Source organism: Carcharhinus amblyrhynchos, unplaced genomic scaffold (genome assembly GCF_965287045.1).
Source record: "Carcharhinus amblyrhynchos unplaced genomic scaffold, sCarAmb.v2.hapA scaffold_73, whole genome shotgun sequence".
Classification (NCBI taxonomy): Eukaryota; Metazoa; Chordata; class Chondrichthyes; order Carcharhiniformes; family Carcharhinidae; genus Carcharhinus; species Carcharhinus amblyrhynchos.
The window spans coordinates 270,473-282,746 of NW_027649813.1; the positions used below are offsets into that span (position 1 = coordinate 270,473).

Here is a 12,274-nt window from a genome sequence, read left to right on the forward strand (position 1 = left end):
ACGTGCAAATCGTTCCTTTCTAAATTGTTCCCATCTAAACCGTTGTAAAAGGAGTTTCCAAAATACATCACTATCAATCCAATCCAGTTCAGGGTGACAGAGGCACAGTGATTAACACTGATGCTCAAAGCGCCAAGGATGCGGTGCTTCAATGGCGTGCTCCCATGTGTCAGTTGCTGTTACCTTCGACACGGTAGTGGTCATGTGTTGGGAAGTTGCTGCAGAGGGAAACTTAGCTCCGGAAGGTCTCAACAATCCCCATCCCACAGCTTTCCTCTCCCTTGCTGAACATGTCCTCTCACTCAAAACAATTCTCCTTTAAGAGATCTCACTTCCTGCAACTAAAAGTAATGACTTTAAATTATTATTTCACATTGGAATGTATCTCCTCTATATATTCTGAAATATTCCTTTAAAGATCTACCACCACCTCTGGGGATCTATCTTTTATGCACATTTGCTATTTATCATTATCTAGCTCTGCTTCCATTGCTACATGATTGCCCTTATTTATGGTTAAAACACGAAACTTTGGTGCACTCTTCTCTCCCTAAAACTGAATTTAAATTTCAAACGTGTCATGGTTGCTGCTACCTAGAGATACCTTCATTATGAGTTCATCAATGAACATTTTCTCCCTGCACTATACCAGCACGAGTATAGCCTGCCCTCTGGTTGGTTCCACGATGTGCTGTTCTAAGAAATTATCCCACAATTATTATCTGAACTTTTCAGCTATGCCAATTTTTCCCATCCACTGTTTTCAATCTCATTGTAGATTCAAAACATCCCTGATTATTATAACACGGCTCTGACAAGCTCTCATTATCTCTTCTTTTATCGACTGACCTCCTGAGTAGTACCAATTACGGGGCCGTACACCACTCCCACAAATGACTTTCACGTTTATAATTTCTCACCACAAGGACAGTTGTATTTAGACCCTGAGTTGCAGACCTTAGGTCAACCCTCTGTAATGTGCATCATTTATTTAGCGAACTACCTCTCCATCTTTTCTCAACTTCCTATCCTTCCCAAATATCACATTGCCTTTCCATTCGATGTCACCCTGTCGCCATATCTTTGCAAGTATCAGATCATACTTATTCATTTATATTCGTGCTTTCAGCTCATCTGTTTGCCTTAAATGCGACGTACAGAGCCTTACGTTTTACCAGTTTATTATTTTTATAGCATCTAGTCTTATCTGCTGGTTTACTTTTAATTTGTAGTCTCTGCTCCTTCCTGTCACGGTCTATCAGTTCCGATATTAATACTTTTTCTGCCCTGTCTCCACTCTTTGGTATATCAGAACTTCCCAAATTCGATCCATTGCCCCTATATTTAGTTTAAAACTCTCTCTCTCCCTCTCTCTCTCTACTTCCCTTATTATGCAGCTTGGTAAACCATCAGCCCCAGCACAATTCAGGTGTGGGCAGTCCCAACGGAACAGATCCCACTTTTCCCAGTACTGCTGCCAGTGTCCCATGAATTGAAACCGACTTCTCCCACACCGGTCTTTGGGCTTTGCATTCATCTCCCCATTCTTACTCACTCTGTGCCTATTTGCATATGGCTCACACAATAAAGCAGAAATTGTTACGTTTGAAGTTTGTGCCTTAATTTGATGCCCAGCTCCTCATGCTGACTAAGCAGAAAGCCTTTCCTCGTCCTGCCTATGTCATTGGTACCTCCATGGAGCACGACCACTGGATCTGCAAGTTTCTTTCCTGCCCCGAGCAGATGTCCGGTTCGCTGTTACTGGGCAGGAAACACATCCAACTGAATTGTGTCTCTTTGCTGCGGTGAAAAGTGTCCATTCACCTCGCTCTGCTGCTCTACTACATACTGATGTGCTCCCCTCACATTTGAATGGCACCTTGCTCCCCTGCCCAGAAGTCTATCCTCGGTCACGTTGGTTCCAATGAGGCCCAACGCAAACTGGACGAGCAGCATCTCATCATCCGACTGAGCAGGTCGGCACTCAAAATTGAATGCAATAATTTTGCACTATAACCGTTCTCCGCCATTGTGAATATTTTTAAACCTGTAACTATTTTTGTGCCAGGGTAAACCCTCCCCTCCTCTACCGGGCCATCCGTCACTCGTTCTTTAGCATTATTTTCAGTAAGGGCACTGACTTCTGTTCTTCCATTAACATTTTCTGCTATATTACCTTAACACCGCTGTCAGCTCTTTGTGTTGTCCATCACACTGCCTCTGTCTCGCACTCTAAACAGATGTGCACTACAATCTCTCCGAGCTCCCACCTCTCATTGGCTGTCCATCTGCTCCAGCTGCCCCTCTCTCTCTTAAACAACATATAACCCATCACATTTCTCGCCGACTCGAAAAGTTAACTCTCTTTCTCTCTGCACAGATGCTGCCAGACCTGCTTTCGCGGCACTTTCTGATTTTATTTCTGTAGACTTGTTCTGCAAATAAACATTCCAAGAACTGGGCGGTAAGCGTCTCCCCCTTAGAGCTCCCTGTCAGCTGTGAATCAGCTCTGGGTCAAAAAGTGCTGGGATCGAATCTCACTCCAGATACCTGGGACATCACCAAGGTATGTTATGAGATTCTGTTCTTACGATAATCCATATGTATTCTGACTTTGCAGTTATCACCCCGCTGTCAAAAACCTCATTGGTTTCCAGGCGCTGTGGGAGTCCCCGGGTTTGGGGACATGCACCATAAAAACACAACACTTAACTGTGTAACCAATAAAACCGAAAATCACAGCCAGAACTCAGCTAAATATCTTTCTAGTATTTGTCATTTTCTTGACAAGTGCAGTACTCTCTGCTCCAGGAGGGGCTGTACATCCATTCATACAATTCCTTGCATGGATCTGGAACATTCACCGTGTTTCACCACAGGGTTTGTAATCGGCAGCGAGTTCAGACTGGAGAACAATGCAATGGGATCTCTATCCCGCCCATCCCCGTCTCCTCCCTCTCTCTCGCTCCACTGTCACCATCCTCCAGTGTCCAACTCACCCCCGAAAGAGTTCAATGATTCCCCTCCGGGCTCTAACCCTGTTTCTCCTTCACACTGAGCGAAGAGTTAACAACCCGCCTGACAGTCGAGAGGACAGAGATTAATTTATAATAATATTTCCCTGTGTATTACAGTGAACGTCATCCGGAAACCGCGGACCTGAAGGTGTTCAGGAATGCAGGCACATCCCACAGTTAAGCCGGTTTGAATCAGGAAGTGCTGAGAGTGAACATGGCTTCGAAGCAGCTGGTTAAGAGTTTGAGTGAGGAGACAACTTGCCCCATTTGTTTCGGTATCTTCACTGATCCGGTAACACTGGATTGTGGCCATAACTTCTGCCGCTCCTGTATCACCCAGTGTTGGGAAAAGGATATAACTTCCTGTCCGGAATGTAGAGAGGAGTTTCCGGAAAGAAACCTCAGGGTAAATTGGGCCTTAGCGAATCTGGCCGAGCAAACTCGACAATTAAAGCTGAATCCGAATGAGAAGGAAAGTTAATTTCACTGTGGGGAACATCGGGAAGAACTGAAGCTGTTTTGTGAAACTGACCAGAAATTGATCTGTTACACTTGTAGAGATTTGCAGGAGCACAAATCTCACAACTTCATGGAGATTAAAGAGACTGTTGAAAAATACAAGGTAAAAGGGAAAATATTTATAAACTGACGTTTTCATCGCATTTTCCTGCTCTGACACTTTCATTCTGTGATTTTCTCTCCCAATCCCAGGATCAGCTCAAATCTTCCTTAGATTTTCTGACAGAGAAGAAATTGGCAATTCTAGAAACAGAACAGAAACAGCAACGAAAGATTTCTGAAGTTAGGGTAAGGTCTCTCTGTGCTGGTTTTCTGGGATCTCGGTTAGTTTTGTTCCCTTTATCGCGGGACATTAATTATGTTTCACATTTCATTTGGTAGGAACAGTCGAGCAGTCTGCAGACCCACATCACATCCGAGTTCACTAAAATGCACCAGATTCTCACTGAGAAAGAGCAGCGATTACTCAGAGATCTCAGGGAAGAAGAGGAGTTGATTCTAGAATCAATGGAGAGAAACCTTCGAGAGATTCAGGAGAATTTAAATTCTATTGAGGAGAAACTCTCAAAGTTGCAGAAACAGATGGAGCAAAAAGACGAGCTGATATTTCTGAAGGTGAGGGAATATATTGTGGCTCAGTTCAGGGAAACTTCACACAGTCAAGAAATAACTGACGATAACTGTGAAATTAATACAGAATTTATGGAAAAAATAGAAAGCGAGTGAAACAATTTTTGACAATTCTTATTCTCTGCAGTTGTCACTGTATTAATCCCTCGTCACTGCCAGGAAAATTTCAGGAATACCAGCAACTTCCCTGGAATGAGTTGTCCTGACCTGGACATTGGGTTCCGATTATTTCCTGGTGCCTTTAGTGCCATTTTCTACTGGAATTGACATCGTAATTCAGTTCCTCACAGCACCGGGGACCCGGGTTCGATTCCTGCCCTGGCTGAATGGGTGGACTTTGCAAGTTCTCCCCGTGTCTGCGTGTGTTTCCTCAAGGTGCTCTGGTTTCCTCCCACACTCCAAAGATATGCAGGTTAGGCTGATTGGCCGTAGTCAATTACACCTTCGTGTCCCAAGGTTAGGGGTTTAGCGGCGTAGGTACGTTTCTTTATGGGATAAACTTGTGTGAGAATTAATGTAGTCTCGATGGCCCGAATGACCTCCTTCTGCACTGTGCATTCTTTATGATTCCCTGATTCGATGTTGTGGGTTTGTCTAATACAGTGGGTGAGACAGTCATTCGTCTTAACTGGGATCTAGAATCTTATATTATCAACTCTACAACACATAGGGGAAAAAAATCCTTTTATCTAGTCTTTGCTGGCTCAGTGAAAGAGCTTTCCAATTAGGTTCACTCCCACATCTCTTTACTCTGATTGGAAACAAATGTTTCCTTTACAAACATTTCAAAGTGCTTCTCAAAATTATCATTGAACCAGTCTTCTCCTTCATGTCAATCAGTTAGCACGTTGCAGATTATCACAACTCATTGGATAAAATAAAATTTCCTGTCTTGCTGTCCAATTATCTGGAATATTTGTAAACCTACCTCTCCACGCCCCGCCCCCTACCCCCCACCCCCCACCTCCAATCTCTGTGTTACCGGGTTCTGCTTCAATTGTAGTACTTTGTTTATGTTGTTTTTCCACATTCTTCTTTGCAAAATGTATCACATTACACTTCCGTACTAAATCATATCTGCTCTGTGCCTGCTCATTTCTCCACCCTGTCTATCTCCTCCTGAAGTCTGGTACTATCAGCCTCAATGTTTGTGTTTATGTATTTCAGGAGGAGGCTTGTCGAAAGAGAAGGTAAGACATTCTTTTTACTAAAACTTTAAAAAGGTTTGGTGATAAACATTCAGAATTGTGTTGCAACGATTCGGACTTCTTTCCTTTTCTCAGTGCCTAAATTATATTCTTGATTTTCTACTCACAAAGTCACGCTGACTGTTCCTAATCAGTCCTTTCCTCTCTAAATGTCTGCAGGTCCTGTCATTCTGCATACCTTCGAACAACTTACCCACCACAGACCTTAGGCTCTTCGGCCTGTAATTCCCACGCTTTTCCCTGCGGCCCTTCCTAAACAAGTGAGTGTGTCTGAAGCTTGGTGGATGGCCAATTTGCCATCCTCCAAATTTCAGAGTCACTCATTCAATCCCACACACACTCACTCATTTCCACACACACACACACACACTCACTCATTTACACACACACACACACACACACACACACACACACACACACACAAAATCCCACACACATTCACTCACTCCCACACACACAGACACACACTCACTCACTCTCTCTCTCTCTCTCTCACACACACAGACTCACTCCCACTCACACAGACACACACTCACTCACTCACTCTCTCTCTCTCTCTCTCACACACACACACACACTCAACCCCACACACACACACACACACTCACTCTCTCACACACACACACACACACACACACACTCACTCTCAGACCCACACATGCACTCCCACACACACTCACTCCCACAATACTCGCTCCCACACACGCTCCCTCACATCAACACGACTACATACACTCAGTCATCTCCACTAATATTCATACACACACTCACTTACTCAATCCCACATGCTCCCTCATACATACACACTTGGTCAGATCCCACTTGTGATAGTGTGGTCACTAATCTGTTATCAGACTATGAACCGTTTTCTTCACATAAGTGTTTCCATTCTGTGTTTTTGTATTTCCAACTTATGTTTTGCTCAGTTATAGGCACAAGATTAATCTTTCAGTTTGTGATACATTCTCTCCAACAGGAAGAGTGCTGGCAGTTGGGAATGTTGGAAGAGCTTAAACACTGAAATCCTTACTAAAATATTGTAACGAAGATGAATTTTTCCACATCATTTCTTCACATTTACAGGATCAGTGATGAATTTCAGCAACTCTGTGTAACAGATGCCGGCCTGTCTTTTGGAAAGTTCAGAGGTCCTTTCCAGTACACAACGTGGAGGGACATGATCAACTCCATTAACCCCGGTAAAACACTGATTTTTCCTGATTATAAATCCAGATGTGAAGGGACTAAAGGGTGTCCGAGGTCCCGGATTAAATGCTCACATCTCCGCTTGTTAATTCCTAGAATCTGTCCATTGTCATATTTTGCTTCCTGTGGGTTGCTCTGGGTCAGTGTCTGAAGCCATCATGTGTCAAATTAGTGAGGAGTAGTTCTGCTGACTTTTTAAGCATCCTATATCAGGATGACATCAAAGCATGAGAGGACCTGAGCCAGCTGGAGCTAACCTGTAATGATGAATGAGGCACATTAGACAAGTGAAGGAGATGAAGAAACTGCGAGTCTAAAATAAATAAGGAGAAGTGTGATGATTTTATTGAGGAATTGAAGCATGATGGAGAAGATAAACATCTACGGGTTTAACACAGTCACAGCGTCAATAACAAACTAAGGATATCCTTAACCTTGCAATAGGAAAGGTGATGAGTCCCTTTATATTGAGTGAGTTTGATTTTATGAGTGACTCCAGAGATCAAGCAATTTGTGAAAGCAATGCTCTCTCTTTGATCAGAGGTCCAATCAAACCCCGAGGTCCGGCTTCAGTTCCAATTTTGCTGGCCAGTTTTCCACGGGTTTGCAGTGAGGGGAAGTGCTTGGCAGTCCTTGAGGAAAGGGCAAAGTAGAGGAAAACCATCGACAACCCGGGGTGGGGTGTGGGTGGTGCCAGGATTATGGAATATGGTGGGTGGGATGACGAGACAGGAAGTAATATAGCGGCGAACAGCTTTGTGAACAAATAACTCACCTTTTGGTCACATTGACATCATTGCAAAAGTAAAAAAGAGGAATTTTCTCTGTTTTAACGTAGGATATTAGAAATCAATTTGCGAATAGTAAAGGCCCTGAAACAGCATGATGATGTTGTTTTCGGTATAAATATTGAGCAGGAAACAGAGGGAGACTCCTTACATCATTTCCGATGGGAGTTTCCAGTGGTCCCTTTCAGACCAGTGATTAAACCATTGTATAGACTGTTCATCTGGGTGGGGCATCACCATTCAAAGGAAGATCTAGATTGTACTGAGTCTCCAGTTATAGCAAATGTCTCCAGTTTGGATAGAGAATGAGGCTTCTCCTTGTGTTTAGTGTAGGAACACTGGATAACTATTTTGTTGCGGCCACGTAATTGTGGGTGTTTGATGACATTTGTGGGAAGCAGGTAGGGAGTACTGTGTGTGAATTTAGTCTCAGGGTTGCTCCGATTAAGGTTTAAATCGGGGACATCCTGCAACGTAAATCATTCCCAGCCATTTTACCTGGACGGTATCAAAGTGAATGTGTAAGTGTAAACGTTGTTCATCTCGCTGGCGTATTTTGAAGAGATTACAGAGAGGGTCGATGAGGATAGTGCTGTAGATGTGGTGAACAGTAAATTGACTTCAAAAAAGCGTTTGGAGAAATAGTTTCGTCAGAAAAATTGTTGCTAATAGAATATAACGGACAATGTATACAGGAATGAAAAAGTGGCTGAGTGTCAGGAGACAGCAGTTGTCAATAGATGTTTTTCAGGCTGCAGGAAGGTTTATAGTGGACTTCCTCAGAGGTCAGGATTATGTCCCTTGCTCTTCTTGAAATATATTAATGATCTATATCTTGGTCTACAGGGCACAATTTCAACATATCTGCATGTTGTGAAGCTTGGGAGTTTTGTGAACTGTGAGGTTAATCGTGGAAAACTTCAAAAGGGCATGAAAATAGTGGAATGGATGCACATGTGAAAGACGTAACTAAATGCAGAGAAATGTGATGTGATTCGTTTTGCTAGAAAGAACAAAGACAACATAAAAAAATACAATTATGAAGAAGTTGGAGGAGCAGAGTGTCATGAGTGAACATGTGCATAGGTAATTACAGGTGACAGGACATGCCGAGAGTGTGGTTCATAAAGCATACTATCCTAGACTTAGTGAAAATCTCCCGTGAAAAAAGCCTTATTGCATGATTGACATATATTGAACGTTGTAAATATTGACTGCAATTGTACATGTAATGGGTAACATTCATTATTGGAACAAATTGATTTTTTTGCACTTAATGTACTGTCAACTTTCAAGAGTAATCGAATATGCTGTTATAAATGTTAGATAACAAATATTTTGTGAAAAGTGATACGATTTTGTTTGGCTGCTTCTTGACATCCACAGGGCAGTTTTTCTAATGTTGGCAGAATTCCCTCGTGAGGAGGAGTTTGCAGTATTAACTGGACAGGTTGTTTCTCTGGTGTTGCTGCTTCAGAGGTTCATGCTGAGTGATCCGTCCAGTTTTATTTTAATCACTCTTATTGTAGCGGTTCGACACAACGATATCTGGGCCATTTCTGATGGCAGGGAAAAGTCACCCACATTGTTCAGGGTCTGGACTCACCGGCAGACTAGAGCAGATTTCAATAGAATGGAATATCCGGTGCGTGACGGAACAAATGTTAATCCACCTGTTCTGTGCCGCCGTCTATTTCCAATTTTACCCCCTCTCTCTAAATCACTGACTGTGTTATTTTAACTTTCTCCCAGCTCCAGCCTCTCTGACTCTGGATCCGAACACAGCGAATCCCCGGCTCATCGTGTCTGAGGACCGGACCAGTGTGAGACTCGGAGACAAACGGCAGCCACTCCCTGACACCCCGGAGAGGTTTGATCCCTTGGAATATATCCTGGGATCAGAAGGATTCACATCAGGGAGACATTACTGGGAGGTGGGGGTGGGGGAGAAGACAGAGTGGGAAGTCGGAGTGGCCCGAGAGTCTGTGGACAGGAAAAGAGTAATCCTCCTGAGCCCTGAGCCCGGGTTCTGGCTAATGGGGCTGATACCTGCAAGCGGCCATTTCGCCATCAACTCCCCGCATGAGATCCCCCTCACCCCAAGTGTGAATCCCCGGAAGATCGGGGTTTTCCTGGACTATGAGGGTGGACAGGTGTCATTTTACAATGCGGACAACATGTCCCATCTCCACACTTTCACCCACACTTTCACTGAGAGAATCTTTCCCATCTTCAGTCCAGGATCAAACATCGGTGATTATAACCCAACACCGCTGACAATCTGCGGCATTAAATGTCTCTAACAGATCCATCCCATCATTTCACACCGTCTCCCTGCCTCCTACCAGTGTGGGTCTCAGTCACGTGTGGAGACAGAAGCCAGGTTAACATATTCTGGGTATAAACCCTGTATGAGAACTGGGAACTGAAAGATCAGCAAGGACTCCTGTAGGGCTGGGGGAAAGAAGGAAACACAGTAAAAAGTCTGACAACACCAGGTTTTAGTCCAACCTATTTATTTGATAATAGACTCACAAGAAGGAAAGGAAGGGAAGAAACAAACAGAAGTTCATTGTCGAGAGAAACTTACTGGTTTGAATGAGCTGTGAACTGCAGGAACCCTGTGACCTTCCTACTTGTAATGTTGCTCTAATGGCGGTAGGTGGCGATAGATCACCGTGTTTGAGATGAATCAGTGCAGTGATTCTCAAACTGGGGACTGGGGAATCTTTACAGGAATCAAGGAAACAATTCCTTTGGAGGATGAAAGCCAAAAAGAGGAACATAAGGGGGAAGAGGAAACGAAAGTAAAAAATCGCAGACGTTCCAGTTCATATGTATTGGTCGGTTTTGAGGGACAAAGAGACAGACAAAGACATAAAGGGGTGCGTAAGAGAGTGACGAAAAAACACCATGTCCCGCTTTGTATAAATTCCCAGTTGTCAGTATTGTTCTCTGAGAACACCTGTCAGGATTTCCATCCCAATCGTCCCAAATTCCCTCCATTCTTCAGTGTGATTGACATTTGGGCTGCCATGGTTTTCAGCGGTGAGTCTGACATTTACTTTGGGTAGGAGGGGAGGGGAGGGGAGGTGGGAGAGCAGATGCTGCTGTGATATTCGGCTGTCTTGACTTTGAGCTCAGGCAGTGAACAAGTGCCGTTATCATGCTGCCTGGCCTGCTGAGTAATTCCATCATTTTCTGACTGTCAGTTTGACTGACTTCAAACATTGGGTATGTTTCAGTAATGTAACTTTCTTTCATGATGAATCAACAGTGGCAAACTGGACTGCGTTTGTAATGGTCTGTGAAAATGGTCTGCCCAGAATGTAATGTCTAATTCTGTACTCCAACAAAATTGAGGGGAAGGAAAGCTGGGTGTTTGTGGGAGGTTTTATTTCACATTAAAATAGGAGCCTGCTTTTAGTCTCTTTAAACACTAAGGTTCCTGAGGCAACACATTCCAAGCCCACTCCCGCTACCACCCAGAAGGACAAGGGCAGCAAATCGCTGGGAACACAACACCACAACCTGGCAGTTCCCCTTCAAGTCACTCACCACCCTGACTTGGAGATATATCGTCACTTCTTCACTGTCGCTGGGTCAAAGTCCTGCAACACACTCCAGAACAGGTCTGTGGGTGTATCTCAGGGACCACAACGGTTCGAAAAATGCAGCTCAACACCTTCTTTCCGAGGACTGGGAATAAATCTTGGCCTCGACAGCGATGGCCACATTCCATAAATGAATGGAAAAAAAAGAAAATGATGTGACACTGCTGTGAATACTGATTTGACAGTCTGTCTGTGTTGACCATGATGTGTGAACTGATTGGATTTGTATGACATTAACACACAATGTTTAACCAGTAGAAAAACAGTTCAGTTGCTGCACTGGAATGTTAGTGAGGTCACAGTTATCATTTATCTCTGGTTTGTCCGGTCTGTCTCACCACTGACCACATCAGTGAATTGGCCTTGAAATCTGTAATGATTTATTATTGAAGCACTCTATCTATGAAAGCCTTTGATATTGTGGCTGTTATTAAACATCATAATTTACACTGTGAATCCAGATACATTTCTGAAGAATCAAAGGTGACAGGAGGGAAAAAGCTTTTTATTAAGGGGCAGCGTTTCTAACTTGAAATGAACGGACTGAGAGGGTGGTGGAGGCAGAGACAGTCAGGGCTTTCAAAAGAGGATTGGATCTCTACCTGAAGAAGAATTTTGAGGACATTGAGGTAAAGGCAGGGGAGTGACATTGATCTTGCAGAGAGCTAGCACAGACGAATGGGACCGAATGTCCTATTTTTGTTCTTTAGCCATTCTCTAATTCAGCGATTTTCCGAATTTTGATTCAATGATGACTGATCTGTCCCTCAGCTCCATTTACTCACCTTGTCTCCAATTCACTACAGTTTACATCAATCCCATCCAGAATCCATAAGAAATACCAACAGCATCCTCCTGTTTCTCAGGAAAAAGAGGACCTGGAATTCTATCCATCATCACACGCAGTAGGAAGGGTGCAGAGGAGATTCGACAGTTGTTGCCTGTGCTGGGGCATTTCAGCTATGAAGGGGGGTTAGAGAGACTGTTTTTTTCCCCTTACAGCACAGAAGGCTGGGAGGTGCCGGGTAGGGAGCGAGTCGAGATGAACACAATTATGACAGTCATAGATAGGGCACATCGGACGAAACTCTTCCCTTAGTAGATGCAGAAAAACCAGGGACATCCATTTAGGGTCAGGGCAGGAGGGGATTTTAGGAAAAACCTTTGGTACAAAGGAGAATGGTGAGAGCCTGGAATTCACGACATAAAATGGTTAAAGACGATGGAACCCGCAAAACATTTAAGAAGCATTTAGATGAACACTCGAATGCCATAGCATGCAAGGCTACGGA

General features: G+C 43.7%; 1 pseudogene across 1 annotated transcript; it reads left to right on the top strand.

The window, feature by feature from the left end:
* The first annotated feature begins 3,216 nt into the window (after positions 1-3,216).
* On the top strand, positions 3,217-10,406 carry LOC145337781 (zinc-binding protein A33-like; annotated as a pseudogene). Its single transcript, XR_013885400.1, has 6 exons — positions 3,217-3,639; positions 3,729-3,824; positions 3,918-4,151; positions 5,334-5,356; positions 6,458-6,573; positions 9,121-10,406. The product of XR_013885400.1 is annotated as a zinc-binding protein A33-like (transcript).
* Positions 10,407-12,274: the final 1,868 nt, after the last annotated feature.